The sequence below is a fragment of the Mandrillus leucophaeus genome, unplaced genomic scaffold (genome assembly GCF_000951045.1).
Source record: "Mandrillus leucophaeus isolate KB7577 unplaced genomic scaffold, Mleu.le_1.0 Scaffold1682, whole genome shotgun sequence".
NCBI lineage: Eukaryota > Metazoa > Chordata > Mammalia > Primates > Cercopithecidae > Mandrillus > Mandrillus leucophaeus.
Window position 1 is genome coordinate 109684 of NW_012101679.1, and position 12258 is coordinate 121941.

Genomic DNA, 12258 nt, shown 5'->3' on the forward strand with positions numbered 1-12258 from the left:
CAATACAACACTTTGTTAATTACTTCAGTTTTATAGTAAGTCTAGAAGTTGAGAAGCTTGAGTCTTCTAAATTAGGCTTCCTTTAGTATTTTGTTGACTGTCTAGATCTTTGATGTTTCCATATAAACTTTAGAATAAGTCTAATAACATCTACAAGATACCTTGCTGAATTTTGATTGAAATTTTGTTCAATGTAAAATAAAGTGGGAAAAGTTAGCAATTAGCAATATTGAATCTTTCAATATATAAACATGGCCCTTTTAAAATATTATTTTTTGATTGATAAATCGTAATTGTATACATATTTGTGGTACAATGTGATGTTATATGTATACAATATAGAATAACAAAATCAAGTTAATTAGCATAATCACCTCACTTACCTATCATTTTTGTTTTATGGTGAGGCATTTGAAATGTACTCTCTTAGTAATTTTAAAATACACAATACATTATTTTTTATTATAGTCATAATGATATGTAATGCGTCTCAAAACTTTTCCACTTATCTGAATCTTTGTACCCTTGGTTCAAAAGCCCTCTATTATTGTCACTCCCCATGCACTCTCTCAACACCCTCAATATCAACCACTAACAAGTATTTAGTTATATCTCATTGTCATTTTGGTTTACATTTCTCCAGTAATTAGTAATTCTGAGCATTTATTAATATGTCTGTTGGACATTTGCATGTCTTTTAAAAAAGATGTATTCAAGTCTTTTGTCTATGATTTAGTTAATTATTTTCTTGCTATTGAGAGTTTTTGTATGCATTTTGGATATTAACTCATTGTTGGATGTATAGTTTGCAAATATGTTTTCTCATTCTCTGAGTTGTCTTTTCACTTTGTTCATTGTTTCCTTTGCTGTACAGAAGCTTTGTATAGTGACATAATTCTATGTGTCTATTTTTGCTTTTGTTGTCTATGCTTTTGGGGTCATACAAAAAAGCTATTACCTAGACCAACATCATGGGGTTTTTTTTTCTTTGTTTTCTCCTAGTAGTTTTTTACTATTTCAAATATTATATTTAAGTATTTACTCCATTTTGAGTTGGTTTTTGTATATGATGCGAGACAAGTTTCCAGTTTTATACTTCTGCATGTGGACGTCCAGTTTTTCCAACACAATTTATTGAAGACACTATTTTCTCCATTGTGTGATATTGGCAGCTTCATTAAAAATTTACTGACTGTAAATATGTGGGTTTGTTCCTGGGCTCTCTCTTCTCTTTCTATGATCAGCGTGTTTGTTTTTAATGCCAGTATCATGGTTTTTTGAATACAAATGATTTAAAATATGTCTTGAAATCAGGAAGTGTGAAACCTTCATCTTTGCTCCCTTTGCTCAAGGTTGTTTTGGCTACTCTGGCTCTTTGGTGAGTTCCATATAAACAGAATAATTATTTTTGCTCTTTCTGTGAAAAAGTGACATTAGAACTTTGATACTGATTGCATTGAATCTGTAGGTTAATTGGTTAGTATGGACACTTTAACAATATTCATTCTTCCAATTCATTAACATGTGATATATTTTTATTTACTTGTATTTTCTTCAATTTCTTTCATCCTTATTTGATAGTTTTCAGTATATGTGTCTTTTATACTCTTGGTATATTTACACCTAGGTATGTATTTCTTGTCAGTATTGTAAATTTGTTTGTTTTCTTAATTTCCTTTTTGGATGATTCATGATTACTATATAGAAATGACACTGATGTTTATACGCTGAATTTGTACTGTGCAACTTTACTCAATTCTCTTATCAATTCAAACAGGTTTTTTTTTTGGTTGAGTCTTTATGGTATTCTTTGTATAAGATCATGTTGACAGAAAATAGAGACAATTTTGCTTCTTTATATTTTATTACAGTAAATTTTATTTCTGATAACACAGAAATACAAATGACCATAAGAAACTACTATAAGCAATTATGTGTCAATAAATTGTATAACCTAGAAAAAATTGATATATTTCTGAAAACATAAAACCTACCAAGACTAAACCATGAACAAATAGAAACTCTAAACAGATCAATACTGAGTAAAATAATTGAATTAGTTTCATCAAAGAAAAGCCTAGGACTGGCTGAATTCTATAAAACATTTATTTGGGTTTTCTTTCTTTCTTTCTTTCTTTTTTTTTTTTTTTTTTGAGATAGAGTCTCACTCTGTCATGCAGGCTGGAGTGCACTGGCATGATCTCAGCTCACTGCAACTTCCATCTCCTAGGGTTCATAAGATCCTCCTGCCTCAGCCTCCTGAGTAGCTGGGATGCACCACCACACTCGGATAGTTTTTGTATTTTTTGCAGAGATGGGGTTTCACCATGTTGGCCAGGCTGGTCTCAAACTCCTGAACTCAAGTGGTCCACCTGCCTTGGCCTCCCAAAGTTCTGGGATTACAGGCGTGAGCCACGCACCTGGCCTTTTTTGTTTGTTTGTTTATTTGTTTGGTGGAAATTCTATAAAACATTTAAAGAAGAACCAATATCAATTCTTCTCAAACTCTTCCAAAAAAATTAAAGTAGAAAGAACCCTCCCAAAGTTGGTTTATGAGGCCAGAGTTACCCTGATACTAAAGCCAGACAAGGATGCTATAAGAAGATAAAATTATAGGATAATATCTCTGATAGACATAGTTGCAAAAATCCTCAACAAAATATTCACACACCAAATTCTACAACACATTAAAAGGGTTATGCAACGTGATCAAGTAGGAATTTTTTCCTCTGGAATGCAGGGATAGTTCAACATAGGCAAATCAATAAATGTGGTACACACCACATTAACAGAATGAAGGACAAACATTTTATGATCATCTCCATAGATACAGAAAAAGCATTTGAGAAAGTTCAGTATCCTTTCATGATTTAAAAAAAAAAAAAACCCTCAACAAATTTCGTATAGAAAAAATTTACCTTAACACAATAAAGGCCATATATGACAAACCCATATTGAACATCTATCTCAACAGTGAAAAGTTGAAAGCTTTTTCTCTAAGATCACAAACAAGACAAGGATGTCCACTCTCACCACTTTTTGACATAGTACTGAAAATCCTAGCCAGAGCAATTAGGTAAGAGAAATAAATAAAAAGTCTCATATCTTTTGATCCTCTGTAAAGGATACAAATAGTTGAATTATTATGTCTTATCAGATAATTGATCATGTTATCACTAGGTTGTGTTGCTTTTTATTCCCAATATTTTTCCTTATTGTGACATCTGCTTTGTTTGAAATTAATATATCTACTCTGGCTTTTTAAAAAATAGTGTTAGCATAATGCATATTTCTCTATTGCTTTACTTTTAATCTCTCTAAATATTCATATTAATGTGGAATTTTCATAGATTGCATATTGCTGAGTTTGTTTTTGTTAATCCACTAAGACAATTTTATTCTTTTAATTTGTGTATTTTGAACGTTCACATATAGAAAGACTATTGTTATAGTTGGATTGATATTAACTATGTTTGTTACTATTTTCTACTCTTTGCACTTGTTTTCTTCCCTCCCATTTTTTTTCCTTTACTGGTTTAATTGAACATTTTTATGACTCCTTTGTTTATCTTCTTTTACCATATAAATAATATTTATTTGTAGAGTTTTTAGAGTCTATTTCTGAAGTTTGCATTTTCCTTCAGACTTTAATTGTTCTTACATTTTTGCATGCCTTGTAATGTTTTGGTTGAATGTTGTACATTATTTACTGGGTAATAGAAACTGAAGAATGCACACAAAAATTATTTGTTTTTGTATTCAGTAAGAGTGAACTATCCAAAACAAATTTTTTAATCCCATTTTCAAAAATAAAAAAAAAATACTTAGAAGCAAATTACATCAAGGAGGTACAAGACCTTTATACTGAAAACTATAAACATTGATGAAAGACATTGAAGGAGATGCAAATAAATCAAAAAAGATTATTATTCTTAAAATGTCCATGCTACAAAAAGTTATATACAAATTGAATGTAATACCTATAAAAATTGAATTCAATACCTATAAAAATTCCAATAGACTATTTCACAGAAATAGAAGACACAATTCTAAATTTAGTATAAAACTTCAAAATACCGTGAGTAGCCAAATAATTCTTGAGAAAAAGAAGAATTCTTGAAGGCATTACACTTCCTGGTCTCATAATAAGTAACAAAGCTTCTGCAATCTGAAAGTGAAGTGCCACCACAAAAACAAAGAAATAGACAAATGAAACAGAATAGAAAAACCATAAATAAACTGACACATATACAGGTCACTAATTCTGACAAGGGTACCAAGAATATACAATGGGGAAAGAAACTCCACAAATTGTTGGGAAAACTGGATCTCCACAAACAACATAATGGAATTAGAATATTATCTTATACCATATGTAAAATCACCTCTAATGAACCAAAGACTTAAATATAAAACCTAAAACTGACAAAATCCAGGGGGAAGCCTGGGACATCGGTCAATGATATTTTTTAGTACGACCCCAAAAGCAAAGAAGACAAAAGCAAAATTAACAAGTGGGACTACATTAAACTAAAAGGCTTCTGCACATAAAAAGAAACAATCAACAAATAAAAAAGACAATCTACATTTGGGATAATATATTTTTAAAGCATATGTATGATAAGAAGTGAATATCCAAAATATATAAGGAACACATACAATTCAATAACAATAAAGTTAACCCAGTGAAAAAATGAACATAGGATCTAAAAAACATTTTCCCAAGGAAGATATAGAAGTAACTCATACCTAAGTTTCTTTGAGTCTGAGTCTTCTGGGCTGCTCTTCTTACTTTGGCCTAAGTAAACTCTAAATAATACTTTAGGCCTCAGTCTCTTCCTTTTAGGTTTACATTTCTGGCCCTGTGAGCAGGATTCAGAGTAACTTCTCCCGACCACCGAGTGTTTCTCTCTGAAAGTGATGCTCAGTATCAGCATAAACACATTGCATTCTCTCCATCTTCAGAAGTCCCATTAAGTGTTTCAAGTGAGTGCTCCTGAATTTAGATCTCCCACTCCGTGATTGAAGGTCTAGACTTCATTTGGGATATTTTCCAACTCCTTTTTTTCCACCCTCAAGAGTGAAAACTTCTGTCTTTGTCTTTGAACAAAAGATTTGGGTAAGGAGATCTGCAGAGAACTGCCTTTTTCTGCCTCTGTCTCACAGCAGGAGGCTGAGGTCAAAGGATTGGTACTTAGGCAATGTTGGTTTTGTTTCACACAGCATGCTTTTAACATTGCAACTATTTCCTATTGCTTAAAAATTTAGACTTAGTTTTTTTATTTGTGACTAATTCCTATTAGTTCTTAATTGAAATATGGTGAGTTCTCTTGCCCCAAAGAAAACAGGGTGAGTTCTCTTTTCCCAAAGAAAAGAGGTGATTTGCTCACTCTGACCCATTTGAGTGCTCCAAGTGACTGGAGACTTTGCAGACGTGTCTGAGTCATTACCCATGATGTGACACAGTCTCATAGGGACCTTACCACTGGAAGAACATTTTTAAGGGATGACTCTTCTGTTCCTCCAGATGGGTATGAGGAACTGACCCACAACTCCCCATAATATGAGCACTCTGCTGTCACTTGGCACTTAGAGGCAGTCCAAGACACATATGCAAGTGATTTATGATACTTGGGTAAAACCTAGAGGAGTGACACTCATAAGCAGCACACTTTTTACCCATACATATTCCTGACTTTGGCCACTTTTGAAAAGCTCCTAGATTATAAAAAAAATCAAGCTTCAAAATTCAAGCAGTCTTTTACAAAACAACCACCATTAGAAACACCAGCTAGATTTATGTATGACACTTATGGGACAACTCCTTGTAAATATCTAGAAGAGTGGACTCACCTAACCCAGAATCGTCATAAGCAACAATGACCAGAATTATGATCTTTTGAAATGATTAACAATTTATTTACTTGCACAACTGGAAAAAGATAGTTTGAATAGGAGAGTTACTTCTAAAAGAATCTTGTAAAAGAATCTTGAGAGAAAAAAAATCACATTCAAGGCATAAGTAAAAGGATATTTAAAAGTATTTAAAAATATTTTCAAGACTTTTTTCTTATTGCCTTCAACTGCTCCTTCTCCTTCTATCCTTGTGATCTGAACTCATTCCTTTCTGCTTGCTCCTTTGGCTCCCATATATATCTTAGGCAGATTTTTTTTTTCCCTTTGGAATTCCACAATGCACACATTTTCTTCTTTTAGAGAGAAGAAAATGCATTTAAATTTTGAATAAAGTAAACAAATGAAAAAACTATAGAATGAGAATAACACTACTGAGATTACAAAAATATAGATCCAACAAATTATTTTCTAAACCAGAGGTAATGAATGGAATTGATGATTTATTGACTGTTTATCAGACAATACCCTTTAAATGCCCCGCACTCCTTTGGAGATGTAAATCTTTTAATGTATTTGAAATGCTAACATCCAGGGAATTAACTAAGCCGCATTCCATTTGAAATAAGATCTGAAACAAGTTAAAATATGTCAAATGCTCAAAAGACCTGCTTTGGATGTCCTGCAGGATTAAAAACAACAACAGCAGCAACAACAAAAGGGCAGATCACTTGAGGTCAGGAGTTTGAGATCAGCCTGGCCAATATGGTGAAACCCCATCTCTATTAAAAACATAAAAGTTAGCCAGGCATTGTGGCGTGCACCTGTAATCCCAGCTACTGGGGAGGCTGAGGCAGGAAAATCGCTGGAACCCGGGAGGCAGAGGTTGCAGTGAGCTGAGATTGTGCTACTGCACTCCAGCCTGGGCGACAGAGTGAGACTCTGTATTAAAACAAACAAACAAACAATAAAAACCTATATTATTTGTAACCCAATCTGTGTAGAGTCAGGTGTTAACTTTTTGTCCATTGTCACTGCCATGTGTATTTGCTGAGCTATTCTTTATTTTTTGTTGGAATTATGTTATCTGTTAATTATAAAGGCTGAGCATGGTGGCACATGCCTGTAATCCTAGCACTTTGGGATGTCAAGGCAGGTAGATCACTTCAAGTCAGGAATTTGAGACCAGCCTGGCCAGCGTGGTGAAACCCTATCTCTACTAAAAATACAAAAATTAGCCAGGCGTGGTGGCGGGTGCCCGTGGTCCCAGCTGCTCAGGAGGCTGAGGCGGGAGAATTGCTTGGACCTGGGAGGCGGAGGTTACAGTGAGCAGAGATCACACCACTGCACTCCAGTCTGGACAGCAGAGTGAAACTGTCTCAAAAATAAATAAGTAAATAAGGATAAAATGAGATAAGTCTTGCCCTGTTGCCCAGATGGGAGTGCAGTGGCACAATCAAGGCTCACTGAAGCTTCAACCTCCCAGGCTCAAGCGATCCTCCCATCTCAGCCTCTTGGGTGACTGGGACTGTGGGCGCACACCAACACCCCCTGCTAACTTATTTTTTGTGGAGACAGAGGTCTCACTATGTTACCCAGGCTGGGAATTTGTTCTTGAAGAAGCAGGGTAGATGGTGAGAGTATCCTTGTTTATGGCATAGAGGGGACTGGGTTGAGACAGGAATGCTGAGGCACCATCCCTTTCCATTCCTCCCTTAATTCTCATCAGAGTTCCCAAGTGGGACGAGACGGTGTCTTCTGCGCAGCTGGACTTCAACCTGCAGGCTCTTCTGGAACAGCTCAGCCAGGATGAGTTGAGCAAGTTCAAGTCTCTGATCAGGACCGTATCCCTGAGAAATGAGTTACAAAAGATTCCCCCAGACATAGGTAGACAAGGCTGATGGGAAGCAACTGGAAGAAATCCTCACTAGCCATTGCCACAGCTACTGGATGGAGATGGAGACCATCCAGGTCTTTGAAAAAATGCACCAAGCAGATCTGTCTGAGAAAGTAAAGGATGAACTCAGAGAAGCCGCTTTGAAATCAAACCTGCATCATTAGGGAAAACACGGAAAGAAGAGCCAAAACCTGTAGACCTGAAAGAAATGCCAGAACGTTTCGAAGCAGAAGCACTAGAGTTTTTAGAAACAAAGGAAGATGACACCAGCCTGAGAGAAGCTAAACAAGCATTGAAAGGAGAAAAGCCAGGTAAAGAGGATAGGTACAGAAGTATATTGAAAACAAAGTTCCCGCAAATGTGGAAAACCTGGCCTGGAGACAGCAAAGTGGTCCATATTGCGGCTCAGAGATACAAGATGCTGATCCCGTTCAGCAACTCCAGGGTGCTTCCTGCGCCCTGCCCACACACGTGTGCTGCATGGTCCTGCGGGCCTTGGGAAAACCACGCTGGCCAAGAAATTAATGCTGGACTGGACAAAGGACAACCTCAGCCAGAAATTCAGATAGGCTTTCTACCTCACCTGCAAGGAGCTCGTCTGCCTGGGCCCATGCAGTTTTGCAGAGTTGGTCTTCAGGGACTGGCCTGAATTGCAGGATGACATTCCAAACATCCTAGCCCAAGCACAGAAAATCCTGTTCGTGGTCGAAGGCTTTGATGAGCTGGGAGTCCCACCTGGGGCGCTGATCCAGGACATCTGCGGGGACTGGGAGAAGCAGAAGCCGGTGCCGGTCTTCCTGGGGAAGTCGCTGAAGAGGAAGATGTTATCCAAGGCCGCCCTGCTGGTCACCACCTGGCCTGGGGGCCCTGAGAGACCTCCGGCTCCTGGTAAGGGTGGAGGGGTTCCTGGAGGAGGACAGGAGGGCATATTTCCTGAGACACTTTAGAGACGAGGACCAAGCCATGCATGCCTTTGAGCTGACGAGAAGAAACGCGGTCCTGTTCCAGCCTGTCTCGGTGCCCACGGTGTGCTGGATCGTGTGCACGAGTCTGAAGCTGCAGAGGTAGAAGGGGAAGACCACCCCCCCAACTCTCCCCACCCGCACGGGGCTGTTCCTGCACTTCCTTGCCTCTGTTCCTCAGTGCACACAGCTCTGCGGCGCGCTGCGGGCGCTGAGCCTCCTGGCTGCTGAGGGCAAATGGGCGCAGATGTCCGTGTTCCGTGGAGAGGACTTGGCAAGGCTCGGGATGCAGGAGTCCGACATCAGCCCGTCCCTGGACAGAGGCATCCTCCGCCAGGACAGAGTCTCTAAAGGCTGCTACTCCTCCATCCACCTCAGCTTCCAGCAGTTTTTCACTGCGCTGTTCTGCATCCTGGAGAAGGAGGAGGAGGAGGACAAGGACGGCCACGCCTGAGACATTGGGGACGTGCAGAAGTTGCTTTCCAGAGAAGAAAGACTCAAGAACCCCGACCTAATCTAAGCAGGACACTTCTTATTCGGCTTCGCCAACGAGAAGAGAGCCAAGGATTTGGAGACCACTTTTGGCTGCCTGATGTCACCGGAGATCAAACAGGAATTACTGTGATGAGACATAAATTGTGAAAAGGATGAACACTCAACAATGACAAACCTGAAGGAGCTGTTGTGCTATCTGTACGAGTCTCAGGAGGAGGAGCTGGTGAAGGGGTTGACGGCGCCATTCAAAGAAATATCCCTGCACTTAAATGCAGTAGACATTATGCTGTTTTCATTCTGCCTCAAGCATTGTCGAAACTTGCAGAAAATGCCACTGCAGGTAATAAAGGCAAAGCTCTCAGAGAATGTCACTGTGTCTGAATCAGATGCTGAAGTTGAGAGATCCCAGGATGATCAACACATGCTTCCTTTCTGGACCGACCTTTGTTCCATATTTGGCTCAAATAAGGATCTGATCGTTGTAGAAATCAATAATAGCTTTCTTAGTGCCTCACTAGTAAGAATCCTGTGTGAACAAATAGCATCTGACACCTGTCGTCTCTGGAGAGTGGTGTTCAAAAACATTTCCCCAGCTGATGCTTATCGGAACCTCTTACTAGCTCTTTGAGGTCACAAAACTGTAACATATCTGGCCCTTCAAGGCAATGACCAGAATGATGTGCTTCCTGCATTGTGTGAGGTCTTGAGACACTCAAAATGTAACCTGCAATATCTCCGGTTGGTGTCTTGTTCTGCCACCACTAAGCAATGGGCTGAACTCTCCTTGGCCCTTGAAGTCAACCAGTTCCTGACATGTGTAAACCTCTCCCACAATGAGCTCTTGGATGAGGGTGCCAAGTTGCTGTACACAACTTTAAGACACCCAAAATGCTTCCTGCAGAGGCTGTTGTTGGAAAACTGTCACTTTACAGAAGCCAATTGCAAGAACTTTGCTGCTGTTTTGGTTGTCAGCCAGGAGCTGACACACCTGTTCTTGGCCAAGAACCCCCGCTTGGGGATACAGGGGTGACATTTCTGTGTAAGGGCTTGAGTTACCCCGAGTGTAAACTACAGACCCTGGTGCTGTGGGACTGCAATATAACTGCAATAGCTGCTGTTATCTCGCAGTGGTTCTCCAAGAAAAATCAAGCCTAACGTGCTTGGATCTGGGACTGAATCACATAGGAGTTACTGGAGTGAAGCTCCTATGTGAGGCTTTGAAGAAACCACTGTGTAACTTGAGATGTCTGTGATTGTGGTGGTGTTCTATCCCTCCATTCAGCTGTGAGGACCTCTGCTCTGTGCTCAGCTGCAACCAGAGCCTCGTCACTCTGGACCTGAGCCAGAATCCCTTGGAGTCTAGTGGAATCTTTGCTGTTTGAAACCTTAACACATCCAAATTGCACCCTGAAGACACTCAGGTTGAAAATAGATGACTTTAATGATGAACTTGATAAGCTGCTGGAAGAAATAGAAGAAAACAACCCACAACTGCCTGTTGATACTGATAAACATGATCCCTGGGGGGGTGGGGAGGGGGAAGCTTCCTTCTCATTACTTCATTATCTGAATCCCCCTAGAGTCATTCATTCTCAATGAAGTCATGGATTTTCCAGGTGTTGATGAACCACCTGTGGCTCCTCCCCTCCCCCATCCCCACTTCTCAGGGATAATGAGTTGATTGCTGGGCTAGATGTTTTAACCATGGTTCTGCCTCTGTTTTACCTAGAATGTGTGCATGTCCTTAACCTTGTTATGTATGAAATATATGTATCATGGGTATATTGAGAGAAATAAAGGTGAGAGCACTCACCAAAAAAAAAAAAAACAAAAAACAAAACAAAAAAAAACTCCATCTTTTGGCAAGAATTCCATACTTTCATTGCCAACACCCAGATTCCATTTCTGGTCAGAAAACCAATCTCATTTGTATAATTTTTGACCTTTTGGGGTACTCATTTGTTATTGATTATTTTCCCTTCCATTAATCCTTTTTGATTTCCTGTCTTTTTTCATCTATGGGGCATATGGAGAGTTTGGACCTTCATACTTGAGTGCTCACTGAGAAGCATAGGTGCTAGAAAATATGACCAGATGGAAATGTGAGTTGTAATCCACTTACAGCTGGTGAAACTTCCCTTTTTTGAGCTATCTTATCAGTGGTTCTGAGTCTTGTGAAGGCTGCTTTGCACTTCTTTGGAGTGTGAAAGGAAAATAAATTTTGAAGCCCCAAACTCACTAAGCCAAAGGAAAACGTCAAGCAGGGAACTGGGTCATGCAAACATGCCTCCCACTTTTGTTCCTAGATGAGATGGATATAAAGATGAAAAGCTACATACTTCCTTCACATTTTGCCCACAAGGAAATTTTTTTGTGAGCCCCAAGATCTTTACTGTAAAGCATTTCTGTTAAAGTTCACCATGGCAATGTAAATTGATAACTTATCTTCACAGGTATGGAGGACATAGGACAGAACTAAAAGTCATCCCTCTACCCACCTAAGACAAACACATATCTGATTGTTTTCTCTGTTCTATTGTCTATGTTATCTTATGTCAAAAGGCAGAGTCACTGAGCCAGACAAATATATAAATGACTATTTTCCCATCCTACCTTTTCACATGAAAATTTTGTGTTTCTCAAATATTGCACCCTTTCTCCTTTAAATTTGAAGCCCTCATAATCATCTTGGAAGACAGGCATACACCAGTGTTCCAGGCATACATACTTAACTTTGGCAAATAAACTTCTTAAAATAATGGAGGGTTGCCTCTGTCATTGTCTTTGATTGACGTCTGGTAACCACAGAGGGATCCTGAGTGAAGGTTGCCAAGACCTGAAGCAGCTCTCCTATTGAGGCAGGAGAATAGGGGCTGGAGACAGGGAACCTAAGGACTTCCCAGAACTAAATCAGATGGAAAAACCCCAACTTTCTAAGACCAAGTAAATAACTTTGTAGCTCTACTTCAGCTATGGCAGGAAACATCCGCTTCATTTGCATTGGGTCTACATCAAGTATATAACTTTATAACCTCACTTTATCCTCTTAGT

General features: G+C 39.0%; 1 pseudogene across 1 annotated transcript; it reads left to right on the forward strand.

Annotated features, from left to right (window-relative positions):
- The first annotated feature begins 5317 nt into the window (after positions 1 to 5317).
- On the forward strand, positions 5318 to 10806 carry LOC105537075 (annotated as a pseudogene). The gene is made up of 3 exons (XR_001005668.1): positions 5318 to 5349; positions 7583 to 7731; positions 7802 to 10806. The product of XR_001005668.1 is annotated as an NACHT, LRR and PYD domains-containing protein 2 pseudogene (transcript).
- Positions 10807 to 12258: the final 1452 nt, after the last annotated feature.